Source organism: Buteo buteo, chromosome 16, assembly GCF_964188355.1.
Source record: "Buteo buteo chromosome 16, bButBut1.hap1.1, whole genome shotgun sequence".
In the NCBI taxonomy this organism is placed as follows: domain Eukaryota; kingdom Metazoa; phylum Chordata; class Aves; order Accipitriformes; family Accipitridae; genus Buteo; species Buteo buteo.
The window spans coordinates 11,391,129-11,407,029 of NC_134186.1; the positions used below are offsets into that span (position 1 = coordinate 11,391,129).

At 42.1% G+C, this 15,901-nt stretch overlaps 1 protein-coding gene across 14 annotated transcripts in view; it reads left to right on the plus strand.

The window, feature by feature from the left end:
• TSPAN4 (tetraspanin 4) overlaps window positions 1-15,901 on the plus strand; it is a 470,616-nt gene that overhangs the window by 145,972 nt on the left and 308,743 nt on the right. For 12 of the 14 annotated variants that reach the window (XR_012653138.1, XR_012653137.1, XM_075047863.1 and 9 more), the window contains one exon: window positions 14,563-14,644. The exons of 1 other annotated variant lie outside the window; for it this stretch is intronic. The gene's annotated coding sequence lies outside the window, so the exon portion shown is untranslated. Of the gene's footprint in view, window positions 1-14,562; window positions 14,645-15,849; window positions 15,869-15,901 lie in introns of those variants that run through there. One more of the 14 variants, XM_075047861.1, reaches the window with a different exon arrangement.

Here is a 15,901-nt window from a genome sequence, read left to right on the forward strand (position 1 = left end):
TTTGTTCTCTGCTATTGTACAAGTGGAAACTGGCAGGGCTTAGCAAGTCTTTACTCAGAAGATACCAAGTCTGTTGTTGAAGCTGCTGACCCAGAGGGGCCAGGGATGCTTCTAGGCAGAAGAAGCATGTCTCTTAATAATCCAATATAGTATGACCTTGACCATGCTTCTGCGTGAGACTGTTAGGGACCTGTGAAGAGCTCCATTGCTCCTGTGCAAAGCACAAATATACTATTACCATGCCCAAACCTCCATGTCAGAGTAGCAGTGCAGGGAGAGCATCACTGGAGCTGCTGTTGCTTCCTGTTCCCTACAAGTAGGTGAGGATTCAGCAGCAAAGTGTGGGGCATGGGGTGATCAGGCTCTTCCTCCTCTCTCTGTTGGCCTGCATGTCTGAGTCACATCTGGGGAAAGGTTTGTGAGGAACTCATCAGGGCTAGATGTAATCCCACCCATCTGGGAGCAGGGGTGCAGACTGCAGTTCCTCCAGGGCCCAGGTGTGTTCCTTTGGAACTAGCTGGACCGGGAAGGAGGTGACTGTTCATAGCCACCTGCATTACTGCCTGCCTGCCTGGTCTGTGGACAAAGCCGTGGCAGCGGTACCCCCTTATCTGGTCCAGGCACAATCAGGTTGCCTAGCTCAGGTCAACAATTTGTACTGTTTTGTATTAGCACTGGTAATTTATTTTTCCTAAACGTAAGCAAGCAATTTTAACAAAACAACTTTTCAGGCATCGCTGTAGGTGATAGCATCCAGGAAGGAGTTGCAGTGAGTAGCTGGAAGATGTGAAACTCTTCTAAAGGTACATGGGGATCTAGGAAAGAAGTCTGTGATGGCCTCAGATTCATAACTCTCTGCCCCTTGCACAAGGCTTGTTTGACAGAAATGGGTGAACTAAATATTTGTGCATTTACAGTTTGCAGAAAAAAGTAAATTCTTAGACATAATAAATATATGTGGATAATACCACAGAACCACCAGGCCACTTCAAAAGAGTGGTAAGATCCTAATAATGCATTTGATAAAAGGACCAAGACACTAATTCACCCCTAGAACTGAGGAAAGTATTTATCATTAGTACCATGCTGCCAGATTTAGTAGTATGAAAATAACACAAACAGTCATCTGTAATGCAAATGTTGACGTCTGATTAATAGAGAAAATAACATGAGCAATTAATTCACGAGGGAATAGATCATTATAAATGTAAATTAGATCATCAAAGGATAAGCCACACAGAAATAAAACTACCCCAAAACAAGATTAATTATTGAAATTCCAGTAAAAAAGGCATCTTTAACAATAGAGTCCTTGGAAGACATGTCATGTGATTCATCAAAATTCTGGACAGGGTTATTTTACAATCCCCAAATTCATTAGCTTCATTATAAATACAATGGGGACATTTATTCCACCCAAGATAGCATGCTGTTTTAGGGACAGAGCACAGCCTTAGCACTAAACTCACTCAGTTCTGATTTATGCACACTGAATTTTTGCTATAGCATATAGTTTGCTTGGGTATGTCAGGAGGTGTACCTGCTTGCATTTTTTCAGGGAGTAACATAGCTTTTACATTAATATATATTTGTTGCTGTATATGATCTTAATTACGCCAAGATACAGTGTTGGAGGAAAGATTGTCTTTCTGGTCAGGGCATAGAGTTTTGTCAAAAATTGGTTTCTCTTTTTGCCTCTCAAAAATTTTCAGGTGACCTTGGGCAGATCACTTTATCTCTCTGTGCTTTGTTCTCTTCCTTGGTTTTGAATGCTTCAGCTTAATGATGTAGAACATGAAATTATTTAAATGGTCTTCATTTCAAGTAATGCTAGGAATCTACCCTTGTAAAATCCTGGTCACTTTTTAAAAGCTCAATTAAAGATGTTATTCTTTTCTAACAAAATAGAGCTTACTGCTCTTCAAGTGCTGTTAAATACTTGAGTGACTTCATCCTTTGAAGATACACAGTATTTAGCACTGTTTGTAACATTAAAGGCCAGGATCATAATCTGCATCTTTCCTGAGGTTTAATTTTAAATCTTGCTATTATTAGAGACCTACTTAGAAACTTGGCAGTTTTCCCCCTTTCTGTTAAAACGAGACTCAATATGCTTTACTGCAGTAGTTTAAGTGCATTTTGTATGGCATCATGGGAGAGTCATGACCAGTTCTGCAGAGTGTTCAGATGCAACACCTTGCTCCTTATGCAAAGCCAGTTGGAGTCTGAATTCTGTTGCTGGAATGAGTATTCAAAAGAGTGTCAGAGGGAGGAAAAATATGAGAAGCATCTCTGAAGCTGGTACTGGCAAGAAGGCCTATGGGCAGTCAGGGAATTACTTGTAGCAAGGGTCCAGAAAAAGCTGACAACAAACTTTTGTATACAGGACAGGTTGACAAGAACATTGAAACTGAGACAGAAATCCAAACAACTATCTCTCGCTGTTCAGTTCCTTCTTTATTTGAGCAAACCAGATTTTCTAAGGATTATTTTGTGAATAAATATTATACAGGAAATGCTATATCTGTCCTTACTTTCTCTTCTTAATAGAAACAAGTCACATAACACCAGTCTAGGTTACCTTCTGGGTTAGAAAGTGTCTCAGAAATAAGTTTTGCATACAGGTCTACTTAGATTTATATGCTGCTTCGTCTGTCCACTGACACCTAGTAGAGAGTCCCAAGCCCTGGTTATGTTAGGAAATCACGTGGTCACCTCTCTTGACGTTCAGTTTTCTTTTGGTTTGGCACCTTACTTTTCAATTCAGTTTTGCTACAGTTTTTTCCCTTGCTTTGAAGGACAGGAAGGTTGAAGTCTGTGTAAAAGATGGGTCTCCTCAGAGCCTCTCAGCTGTTAACAAACATGGAGTGTTGACTGGTTCCATATGGGAATTGGCATCTCAACTGTGGCTTGAAGTTGTTCTCCAAAAAGTTTGCCTTCACTACAAGCCACAGTCAGTAGTTTTTATTGCTCCTGAATATTATTTTCAGCCCTGGCAGGGTTACCTTTTGCAAATAGCACTTGAGTGCTGATGCTTGTGGTGCAAATTTCTGTAGCTGAGAAGGCCACCTGATGGTAAATGTTTCTGCTTCTTCATTCAGTCAAATGGCTTTGAGGCATTTCTTACAGGAATTTAGTTGGAATATTGTATTAGGTACCTTTGTGCTTTTGAGGCTCCAACAGCTAGATTTAAATGCTGTAGAACACATACAGAAAACCCAGGAAATGAGAAACAAATACCTGCCAGGAAAAAACACTTTTGCTTCTTTATATTGTCATTACCTCTTAAAAACCAACCCTTCTGGCCTGACTCCTGTGTACAGCACTGCTGTATAGGAAAAAACTTGGCTTTGACTAACCTTTCATTTTGTGCTCCTGAACCTTTGGTGGTATCAGCAAGTCACTTCTACTACTGTAAGCATCCAAGTTTAAATAGCAACCTTTTTAGCCTGTAATGGAGCTGTCCCACTTGGTCTTCTTCAGCCTGAGGAATGGTGAGTGCAGTGCCTTATCCTAAGGACCTGGGAACAGTAAACAGAAATGGTAGAATATGTATTTTTCTGAGATCCCTTAGGGCTGTAGAGAGAACCCTGGAGGGACAAAGGCAGCTGAGAAGAAATGAATGTTGGTAAATGGTATTAAAAACTAGCAAACAGGGAGAGATATATGAGTACAAGATACACGGAGCTGTTAAGTGAGGGAGCAGACTGTGAACCCAATTTATGCCAGTGGTATGAGGAATAAGACAAGAAAGGTGGCACTCAGTAGGTTCCCTTGGCTCCTCATAAATTTCAAAGTGGCTGCCTTTCCTTTTTTAGTATCCTGTAAAATGCAACCCTGGGAGCGTTAGAAGATGCGCTGGTGAAGGTGATAGGAAATGAGAGAAGAAATTTCCTCATTCTGGCCTTCATTTCCCAGATCTTCAATGATTTGTTAGTCAATTAACTGCAGGTCACATGTATCTGTAGTTTGTTAAAGTGTTACACGCCAGTAGAGTATGTTATTCAACTTACCTTGTCTGCATCTTTAGAACCACACTTGGCATGACAATGTTTTGGGTTCACAGTGATGAAGAAAAGGATCTTAATTTTTCAGCACCTTCTGTGCTGAAAGACACTTATGCTTTGTATATTTCTGTATTTTTAGTAGGACTGTAAAGAAGTTGCTGTTTAAAACAAACACTTAGAGGCCAGCTAATTCCTAGAAATCATTTTAATTAAGGGGAAGAAGAGAAGAGGAAGGAGAGGCAGCCTTTTGGTGTTCCTACTGTGGTGGATTAGTTGGCTTAAGTCTGGGGGGCCAATGACTGGTACTTCTGATGTTCCTCATCAGGATCCTCGTCCTCTCCCCAGTTATCCAATGCTTCCTCCACCAGTGTTGTCATCTCATCAGGCCACGGACCCTTGGGGGCTGAGACTTTTTTAGCTTTGTGCTCAGCACACGTGCAGTGCAAAACGACCATGTGCCCCCAGAGAGCAAACACTAGCAAACACTAAGTGCTAATGAGAAGTTACCAGTGAGGCATGAGGAGCTGCTTTGCAAAGCAAGTAGTAGGAATTGTTTTTTAAACTTTGGGAGTCCCTTCCCACTTCATCCTTGGACATGCAGGCCTCTAAAAACTGAGGCCTGGGTTCATTTGTCATTGATTTCTCAAGGCACCCAGGAGGCCCATTGCAGCTCTGTACGTTGTATGCTGTGATCCATCCTTGTAGAAGGGTAATGGGAGCCCCAGCATCATGTGTGGGTTTGTTCTGCTTGTAAATAGGTGAAGGTTGTGTCTTGTGATCTGGTTATAAATTCTCTGGAGGTCAGCAGAGGAGTTTGATAAACATCTTGGCCTTTCCATGGGTATCTTCACATGGCCAATAGCTCATCTGAAGTATATATTTTTGACCAATTCTGCATGATCCCTAAGAGTGGCCATTCTGTTTCCTGGCAATCTGAATTCCAGCCAGATAAGGTCTCAGCTTCACATTGTCCTCTCTGTCCCTCATCTGAGATAGCTGTTTTTCAAAGAGGGTGTTTCTAAACAGTGTCTGCCTACACAAACCTGGCACAGTTATCTATACAGGGTAGGAGAAATCTTCTTAAAGGCATTTATGAAAGTATTCCCCTAACAGAATTTATTAACTTCAGTGAACTGTCCTCAGTGTAGAGTGTATAGATAAGACCTCATTACCTTCACCATTGCTCAGTAAATGATCCCCAGGCCAACATTAACTAGCATTCCCCTTTCAGTGACTTGCTGGATCAGTTACGTATGGATTGCCAATGCTTCTGGCTCTTCCATGCCCACTGGAGACCTCCCATTCCCTAGGCACTCTCTGTTTCTGGTTGCCCTGAGGCCGTGAGGTCTGCCAGCCTTGCTGTAGCCTTCGGGCCTTGATGTACCTCTGTACTCTGCCCCACGAAAGTAAGGGTTTTCATAGCCCCTCTTTATGGGAAACAGTGCGACAGTATAGGTGTCCCTGGCTCTCATGTCTGTACTCCAGAGGCTCTCCAGACCTCCAGGTCTGGGACTCAGCCTTCCTCCCAGGCTGGCAGTGTACCATCTCAACTCTCTGTCTAGTTGCAGACAATGACACCTCAAGCTGAGCTCTCCCTGTTTATTACGGAAATGGTCCAACTCCTCCTCAGTGGTGCCTGGTGATTGACCCATGCCATATGATTGTCCTCAGCTGGTCAGGAGAAGCTCAGTGGGGGTGTGTGTGTACAGGTAATAGAACGCGCTGTCATGGGAGCAGCCGAGCTACTTTGCGAGGAAGGGTCGTGTGCCGTTGGGCAGATGATTTTGTGAGAAAGGCCGAAAGCTAGGAGTTGAGGACCAAAGTCACACTGCAGTACAAGCTTGAATGAGTCACTTAGGTCCACACTGATGCTATGGAGTTTTAGGCAAGTATCTGAAGTGTCTTAAGTTCAAAGCTTAGGTTGAGAGATGCTTAGGCTAGCCTTCTTCCTTCTCTTTAGTGTATGCCATCTAGTTCTGTACTTGTTAGAGAAAGTGCTGTCTCTGAGTGTAGGTGCATGTGTGAGGGTAGTCAGGTCTCACTAAAGCGGGAATATGATCCTGCCCAGTACTATGCCCATGTTAGTAGTAGTCATAGTATTAATGCACGTGGGGGAGGTGGGAAATATGTTATTGATTTCTAAAACAGTTAAACTCATTTAGTGTAAGGGCAGCTGTTTCAAAGCTGTATGCATCAACCCTCTCAGTTTCACTCCACTGGCATCACAGCTTTCTGAAAACGAAAGCCTTGTACTGTCTAGGGAGTTTTCTGCTGAACTTTTAATAGCTTTGTGATGAGGTGCTGTGCAATTCAGCAGGTAATTGGCCTGTGTGTAACCCAAAATGTTTCTACAGGAGTATGTAGAACAGCAGTTTGTACTAATTAAACAATTGCTTCCATTGAGCTGAACATAATTAATGCAACTTGGATAATAGAGAAAGGTAAGTTGGTAATTTAACCATTGTGGGTTTGGGGCAGAAATTTCAGTGATTTACTTTGTGGCAAAGAAGGAAGCATTGGGAAATATTGCTACAGAACAACTCAAATGAAAAAGGATCACCTTTGCAGTATGTGTGGCTGCATGTTAGACTTGTGCTGAAAGCTTTGTATATTTCTGCAAGATTGTATGGCAAATTATAGTTAGAGCTGGGAGGGAGTATGTTCGGGTTTTTTTTTGTCTCAAGAAGCTTTTAAGACTTGGAAAACTTGAGTGTACTTACGAGGTTGTGTCATTGCCCAAAGTACCCCAGCAGTCTGCAGTCTCTCCCCTACTCCCTCTAAGAGTTTTAACTGCCTGGGGTCAAGGCCAGCTCTGACTCAGGGCAGGTTCAGGACCAGGTTCCATAGTGCTTGGCTCCAAGCTCCAGCGTGAGCTGCATCGCAAGGGGAGGGGAGCCAGGAGCTGAGGGCGACAGCAAGGCAGGCAGGGCAGTGCCCTTACCACCAATTTGGCAAATCCTGCTGCACCTGAACAAGAGGAACAGGCAAGTCCAGCAATGGTAACCAGGGCTGGCCAAGAGTGCAGTGATCCAATGCATAGGGATGAGGCAGGTCCAAGATCAAGCTAGGGTGTTGCAGTCAGGAGCAGCAAGGTAGAGGGCCAGGCACAAGCTTGTGTGAACTCAGGTGAGGCCCAAGGGCCTTGAGCTTAAGTGTAGCTCCATAGCAAAGGGGTGAGGGCCCTGCTGGAGGTATCTCATGGAACTTTCTCACACTCAGCTGTTTCACAGCAGTCTAGTCTCAGCTTATGGTTATGTCGTTCTAGGGCTGGGCTTGAGCATGGGCAGCCAGACCCTCAGGAGAGAGGGGAGAGGTTTCAGAGCCTCTTCTGCACCCAGGTTAAATAAAAACAAAAAAACAAACTTCTAAGATTTTCACACATAGAAAAAGAGAGCTGCAGCCTTTTCACCTAATGTTGCCAGTGGCAGGCTGACCAGGGCACTTTCTGGGACTGAAATAACCACATTCAAGACTCTGCTTGTCCTCCTCACAGATCTCAGCTTGAATTTGTCTCCTACTCCCAAAATGAATATCTTGCTATTCCTGAGATGAATATCTCACTTACCAGGGCTTTGGTTCTTCTTGGCAGGGATTGTTTTTTTCCTAGTTCTTTTTTTACACATGAAATTCCAGCCTGGAGCTGGAAAAAATTTATGAAAGCCAGGCAAATGACAAAACCCTCTTTATTTTAATTTACCTCAATGTTTGTGGGTGTTGTGTATCATCATAGGAAAGAGCGTGTTCATCTGTGGTGTGGCACTGTGATGCCAGTGAAAAATGTGCATTCAACCATACGTTGAAATTTTCTGTGTTTTAAATGCTTGTATCTAGTCCCAGAGCAAAGAAGCCCAACTGAAGCAGGCATATCTGGAGTGGCTGGGGCAGGATGAAATCTTTATCACCAATCTTGCTGAGCAGAGGCCAGCCAGAAGGGTATCCCCCAGGCGCAAGCAGAGAGCATCACAACTCCTTCATTTCACAGGGCCTTGTATCTGAGAAATTCCCTGAAAACTCCTGTTGCCAGCAGTGGTGCTGGATATTGTGGGACTGATGCTCAGCGAATTCGTGGTAATTTTGTCCTTGCCACTACTGCTGTTGGGGATGAATCACAATACTTCAGTTGTCAGTGGAAGCTGAAGAGGAGGGCAGGTGTGGTCCTACACTAATTTCCTCCTTGTTATCACCTGGGTATCTGTCCCTGCTCTCAGAGGTCTGAAGTCATGTGCTGGAGTACAGTTGTTTTAAATGTCTTCTAAGTATCAGCTAAGATTAAAGCACCTCAAGTGTTCTTTAGATAAATGGCTTGCTCTTTGTAAGCAAAAGCAAGGATTGAATTGTCTTGACATTTTATAATCCTTCTGGTTTTGCATGTGGCAGCTTAAATGTATTGCAAAAGGCCCCTGTCATTTCTCTGAAGTCTGCTGGGAGTAATATCCTCACTTCCTTGCAGTCTCATTTCTGTATCTGGTCCTGCGACTTTAAGGAGCCTGATGTAAGGTTTTGTTTTCCTCAGGACCGTGCTGGCTTCTTGACAGTTTAGGCATACCTGTTACTAAATTATATCTGATGAGGAAATATGAAAAGATCAAATATGGCTTTATTCTCTGGAATACCTCAGCTACATGAGTTGCTTGAGGGCAGAGCTGGGTGACTTCTTGTCAATTGATACTGTCTTATTCTCCATGGTACTGCATCTCTGTTTGAGCTGCTGGAATTTATTATTTGTGTCATGAGTTTTCCAGCCTCGGCTCTAATCTTATTTAGTTGTGAACAATCTGTATACAGCATTGACACAAACTGTTTCTATGCCAAGTTAATATGCAGTGCAAGGGAAAACACATATTGATGGCTGTGTTGGATTTGGGAGCTTGTGAAGCTCATCATTCGTGCCTTTTCTTGTCAAATAGTAGACTGCACCATCAGGGGCAGATGTATTTCTGTCAAGGGAAAGAAAGAAAATTCAGTCCCTTTCTCTTTCTGCTCCGGTGCTCCAGGAGATGCAGAGAAGAGAAATGTGATCCCCGAGGATCTCTGCAGATAGCGAGAAAAGAATATACAGAGAAGGTGAAACTCAGCTGCAGGATGCCATACCTTGAGGAATTCCAGATTCAATTGACTTTTGATACCTCAGGCTTTAAGTTGTCTTTTGGTAGTAGGCATTGTAAATGATGCTGTCTTCAGGCAGCAGACAGCACCATGCGGGCTCTTCCAAGAACACAGGGGGTGTGTGTGTGGTGTGCTGTCAATGGGCAGTCAAGTTCTTATATGAAAATGACTTTTTTGATAGTCACTTTTTTCTGCAGAAATGTCAGAATTAATGATTATTGATGGTAGAAGCATTTTGTCGATTGTTCCTCCCTTGAAAATAAAACAGTCCAATTAATAAAGCTGCAAGGAAATGTTTCACAAAGGACTGGAAAATGTACCCATTTTGAATCCTGGTGAAAAATAGAGCTTTCAGTGTGCCAATATTTTTTTAAAAATTGTTTTCTGACAAGCCTTCTCTTGGTAAGGAGTTTCACGTATCAGGGGAGGTGAGGAGTTAATGACTATCTGGCCATGGTGTTAGATGTGTCTCTGTGTGTGAGAGACTGGTGGTGGTGGTACATAATCCTTGCTGCTTAAAACACTCCCAGGTGGGAGTTACCTGCAAAATGTTGCTAGTTAGAGCTTCTCTCCAGCTGCAAGGGCAAGGACTGTGGCTCACGTGGCTGGTGTTCAGGTATTTCATAATCCAGGTTTGGAGTGTTCCCCACTCCTTTCAGTTGCCTCGCAGTCCCCATCAGTTGGCTCAGACCTGCTCTTAATCCCGAATTTTGGCCAAGGCTGAACCTTGGGTACCAGGGCAGGGAGGCCTTGAACAAGAGATGCCTTCCCTCCTAGGAGACAGAGTGCCCTGTTAGTTGCCTTTAGGGCATGATGGAAATACCATTTGTTTAATCTGATCTGTTTAACTTTGGCCATACTGCCATTGCCCTTCAGATTTCTGGTTCGCATTTGTGATACTTTTTTCTTTCCCCTGGAAACTGAGCTTGCTTCATCAGTTGGAGTGGCTGCTGAAGAGCAGTGAATTCTGCCTTTGTACCAGGCTTTTAAAGAAATTATTTATGATTCTAAGATGATTGGATGTGTTTCAGTGTCAGCACTGGGTATGCATTTTTAAGAATGTGTCCTGGTTTCAGCTGGGATAGAGTTAACTGTCTTCCTAGTAGCTGGTACAGTGCTATGTTTTGAGTTCAGTATGTGAAGAATGTTGATAACACTGATGTTTTCAGTTGTTGCTCAGTAGTGTTTAGACTATAGTCAAGGATTTTTCAGCTTCTCATGCCCAGCCAGGGCACCTGACCCAAACTGGCCAACAGTGTATTCCATACCGTGTGACGTCCCATCTAGTTTAGGAACTGGGAAGGTGGGGGGCAGGGATTCGCCGCTCGGGGACTGGCTGGGTGTCAGTCTGCAGGTGGTGAGCAATTGCCCTGTGCATCATTTGTACATTTCAATCCTTTTATTACTACTGTTGTCATTTTACTAGTGTTATCATTATCATTATTAGTTTCTTCTTTTCTGTTCTATTAAACCGTTCTTATCTCAACCCAGGAGTTTTACTTCTTTTCCTGATTTTCTTCCCCATCCCACTGGATGGGGGGGGAGTGAGTGAGCAGCTGCGTGGTGTTTAGTTGCTGGCTGGGGTTAAACCACGACAGAATGTTATTGAGGCGCTTATACAAAAAATCAGCTAAGCATGTTCCTAGGATGTTATTTTATAGTGTTAAAGAAAGTATTGAAGTGCAGTAGTATTAAATAAAACCTTTCAATTAATTTATCAAAACATTTTCAGTGCTTTCTTCTTTCCAGGACAGGCAGAATTTAAACAAACACCAAGCAAAGAAAAGGAAGAGAAACATTTTTTTGACCTTACATCTTGCATCTCTTTTGCTTTAACTGGGACTAGTTAAGCTGAATACATAATCATAAGCTCAGAGGCTTAATTTCTGTTGAAGGGAACCTCTGTAGCAGGAGTTTGAAAATTCACAGTGTGATTGATGTCAAGCAAGCCTGAAGTTGCATAGGCTTTGAGCTTGTTATCTGCAATAATGTGAGTTAACCTCAATGAACAATCGATGGCCATAATAATGGGCTAGCAGACCATCCAGATTTAAAAAATGTAGATGACGACAACAAAGAGATCTTGGTTTTTTTACACTTTGAAAGTTAAATGAAAAAGTTTAAAGAAGAACTTTCTGATTAATATTTTGATGGGACCAGTATGGTTTTAAAATTCTTCAACAGAATGGATGCTGACATTCCTTATTAGTCTGGTTTTCTGGCAGACATGAAAAACAAGTTCATAAAACAAAAAGATTAAAAACAGTGGAAAGGGAAGAAGCCATTTTAGTAATGTTGCCTATAGATATGTTTCATTAGGTGGGGAGTAGAGCTGGTCCTCTGCTTCAGGCAAAAGTCCAGAATTTATTTCTGGGCTATGTGCCTGGTCAGTTGTATCTCTATATGTAGATCTCTGTGCTAAAATGCAAAAGGATTTACAGCAGAGGAGTTAAAGTTGTGGTGGTCTCTAAGAATACAAGTAAAGCAAATTCAGTCTCTAAGAATATAAGTCAAGCTACGTAAGTGATACATAAGAGAGCCAAGCACTTTCTTGGATTGGAAACAAGGCAGAAACTTTGGATAGGTACATTGTAGAAACATTTCCTCCAAGTTTAATTTTACTCAATTTTTTGTTGATTTTGCTGCTTTTGCCATTTGAAACTGGAACAAGCATGGAATTGTGTTTGTTCTAATAAGCTGGAAATGAAAATAAAGGCACATTTGTCCCAATGAGGTCCTTTTTAATATGTAGAGTTCTCCCAAGGTGTCCTCCTGTTCATGCCTCACTTCTGTAAAATCCTCTCTTGAGAGCTGCTGGGATATAGAGTTTGGACACATTTTTCTGGTTGTGAATAATCTGTTCCTATACTAAGCAGATTTTGTATCTTGCATAGCACTTTAAGCTCTGTCCTCTGTGCCTGATGCAGTAATGCAGTTTTAAGCAGCAGAAGTGTTCAAAAGTGGGTAAAGACACATCAGTGCAGTCAGTGGTTCATAGTCTCCTTTCTCTTAGAGGATTACTTCTTGAAAAATCTTCTAATGCTGTACTTGAATTCTTTAATTTATGCAATAGATTTTTTTTTCCTTCTTGGGACTTCTCCTGAACTGAGAGCGTGCTACAATGGGAAGGAATGGCCCTATTTCTTCTGTCTGTCTAATCTAATTAATCTATCTCATTTATTCAGTAATTAGAACATACAGATTTTTTAAACTATTTTTTTTAACTCACGAAGTAGAAGACGGAACTGCTGAACATCCATGTTTGTTCCTGTAGAGTCTGTCTGGTTGAATAAAACACAGCCTCCGGTGCCATCCTCTTCACTTGAAACAGGTGTTTGAAGTTCACCCTTTTGGATGACTTTGAACTGAGGGCAAGGAAAGCCTACTGGGAAAATAAACGTCAAGGCCTTGTAGGCCTTTTGAAAGAGTTAAATCACTCTCTGATCTCACTGGTTTTAGTCAGGCTATTAGGTCTTTAAGCATCTTGTCTTTGAGGATTAGTCTGAACTCTTAGTTGTCCACGCCTGATGGCTTCTATCACTCCAAGTGCACTAATCTTGCCCTAAGCAATAACTAAGGCAGTCATTGCACTGGCATAAACACTCTCGTTATTCTCCTTATAACATTCTCCACTTAAAAGCTTTCCCTTCAAAGCCTTTCAGCCAGTCCATAACTGGGGCGATGCGGGGTGAGGAACGTGGTCAAAGCTGAGCAGAGCCATAGCACTTGATAAATCACTTGTTCTCAAGTTCTCTGGGCTCCTGGAGGAAGGGAAGTGTCACCAAGACACCTTTTGACTAAAACCTGCTGGTAGCAACCTGGCAGAGTCTTGATTCCCAGGCAGTTTGTATTAGAACGGGATCTAAAATCTGCACCTGCCAAGTGCCCTGTGGGCTTTGAGAAGACTTCTTGTGTAGTTTAGAAGCAGTATGCATTTGTATGTGAGTCTTATCATGAGAGAAGTGGAGGGCCACAAAGACGATTAAGGGACTGGAGCATCTCTCGTATGAGCAAAGGCTGAGAGAACTGAGACTATTCAGCTTTGAGGAGAGAAGGCTTGGGGGTTCTTGTCAATATATATAAATAGCTGAAGGGAGGGTGCAAAGAAGATTGGAGCCAGGCTCTTTTTAGTGGTGCCCAGTGACAGGACAAGAGGGCATGAGCACAAACTGAAACACGGGAGGTTCTGTCTGAACATCAGGAAACAGATTTTTGCTGTGAGGATGACTGAGCACTGGCACAGGTTGCCCAGAGAGGTTGCGGAGTCTCCATCCTTGGAGACCTTTAAAAGCTGTCTGGACACGATCCTGGGCAACCGGCTGTAGGTGGCCCTGCTTGAACAGGTTGGTTGGACCAGATGACCTCCAGAGGTCCCTTCCAACCTCAGCTGGTCTGTGACTGTGAAGCCAAGTTTTAATACAGAGCATCACGTGGGCAATGACCTGACTTGGGATGGAAGTTTAATTTTCCTGCTGTCTTGTGTCCTCCAGTGCTATGTGCAGTCATCTCATTCTTTTGTACAGTATGGTCCCACTAATGACACCTTTTGCTGTTCTGTTGTTTTTTTTTTTTTTTTTTTTTAAGTTATTTTTTTAGTTTTAGTTTATTAAAAGAACCTCCAGTTTCTGTATGCATGAGATTTTGGGGAGATCCCAGCTTTCATTTAAAAATATAAATTAAAAATTAGTCTTTGTGGTTATAGAGAAAAAGATCAAAAGCATAACTTTCTAAAAAGCCAAAATATTGGGTAATAAAGAGATTCTAATGCTCAGTGTTTTATGAAGACATTTCAATTTTAGGAAGCTGATTTTTTATTTTTCTTTAAATTAACTTGGCAGTGTTAGTTTCTTGTATTTTCTGTTCTTTAACAAACTTTTATTCCCCCAGAAATAATGGATTTATACATTACATATTCTGGATGTGTAGAATTTATGTATGCATCTTTTTTGAGTCTCAAGTCCATGAACTGCTCATATCTGATCCAGTGTTTAATGTGATTCAGATTATGCAAAGAAGCTGATAATGCGACCCTGTTCTAATTAGGTGCTTGAACAAGGGCCTAAGTGGAAACATGCTGTGTGGGATGTTCAGAAGTGCCCATGGGAGAAAGGAGCTTAAGTCCCATTGAGAGTGAAGAGCTTGATTCCACCAGCTTGAGAACGTGATGTCTCCCCCATGCTCTGCTCCCACTGCTGTTGGCAGGTGTTGTCATTCTGATGACTTCATGAGCCAAGCTATGAGTTTCATGAACCATCCCTTTACAGTCACACTAATGAAAACTCTTATACCTTGCCAGGTTTTTCTCTATTAGGTTTCAATCCAGTGATTTCAGTCCAGTTAATGAGGGAGTCTCTTTTGTCCTTCCCAAAAGACACAGTTAGAGAGAGTTGTTTTCCTTGTATTTTGCAAAAGACACATGGCTTCTGTTACACAGGCTTCTGTTTTGCAGGTTCCTGGTTTGCTGGTTGTGGAGAGGCCACCTTGTCAACTGGGCTCACGTCAGGTGCTCTGAGCTCCCATTCCTGCATCAGGTACGTGAGTGGCTGTGATCAATTTATTGATCTAAAATGAAGTTCTGAGTGGATAATTGCATTTGAACTTAAGGCCTCAGTGAATGGGTTTTTAAAAAGTAGAAAAGACAATCTGCAGAAGCTATTATAATTAATATAATGGATCAGGCTGGTAACAGAGATGTTGCTTACTGCTGATGTGGATTGTGTTTCCTTGTTTCCTTCAGAGTGGGATGGCCTGGAAAGACATTGTGCTGAGCCCTTTGGGTGAGGGGACGGAAGTGGGCATTGAATTATTATCCCAGGATCCTCTTTTTTCTCTTAGTATTACTGGCAAACTAATCTAACTTCAAGTGATGTGGGTATTGTTTACCTGAATACTGACAGCAACTCTGTTCTTTCCAAGCCAGATCATTTTTTTACATTAATGATGAAGGCTGATATATTATGAGACTTCATTGTTTAAGAAAAAAAAAAAATAATAAAAAAATACTGTCTACTGAAGTCATGCGTGAAATCTGTCCATCTTCATTCTTTCCCCCTTGAACCTGCATCTTTTGTGCACAGTCTATGTATTTTGAATAGGGAAAAAACCCAGCCCTGTCCTTCCAATTATATATGGAATTATATATATGTCCTTCCATCTTATAAAAACAGTGGAGGTGTTGAAGAACACGCTGTGGTAAGGGAAGGACAGATAAACAGATTAAAAAAGAGGTGCTGCAGCATCTGGGATAGTTGCTGTAAGTATATAGCTGATCACCCAGCAACAAATGACTACGACACCAAGATATATTTAGGAGAATGTCACAGAATGCAGTCCCTGAAGTGGGGAGAAAGGAAGAAGACAATACATTGGAGTTTATGTTCAGTTCCCTCTAAAGCCCTGTAGGGAAAAATATTTCTGAATCTTCTGGAAGAATAAAGCTACAAGTAAAACACTGTAATAACTTCCAAGTGGCTGGATCCGAAGCGGTGAAGCATTTAAATGGAGGGGTAGCCTTCCCCCTTTCTTTCATTTATCTTAAATACTTCCTATTTTGGTCTCCTTTAAACAGTTACAGTGGACACAGTGACCAGCCCTAACCTCCAGTTGAAAATCAGATTTTGTCAGAAATCTGGAAAGAAAAATAATTCCTGGTTTGCAGTTGAAACAAAAATCAGCACTCACTGTTGACAGGCGACTGGAGACACTCAGAAAAGCAATCACCACTGCATGGTGTGCCTTGTAACTGGGAGTTACAGGTGATTATTTAAATCCATGTAGTCTGTGGACTT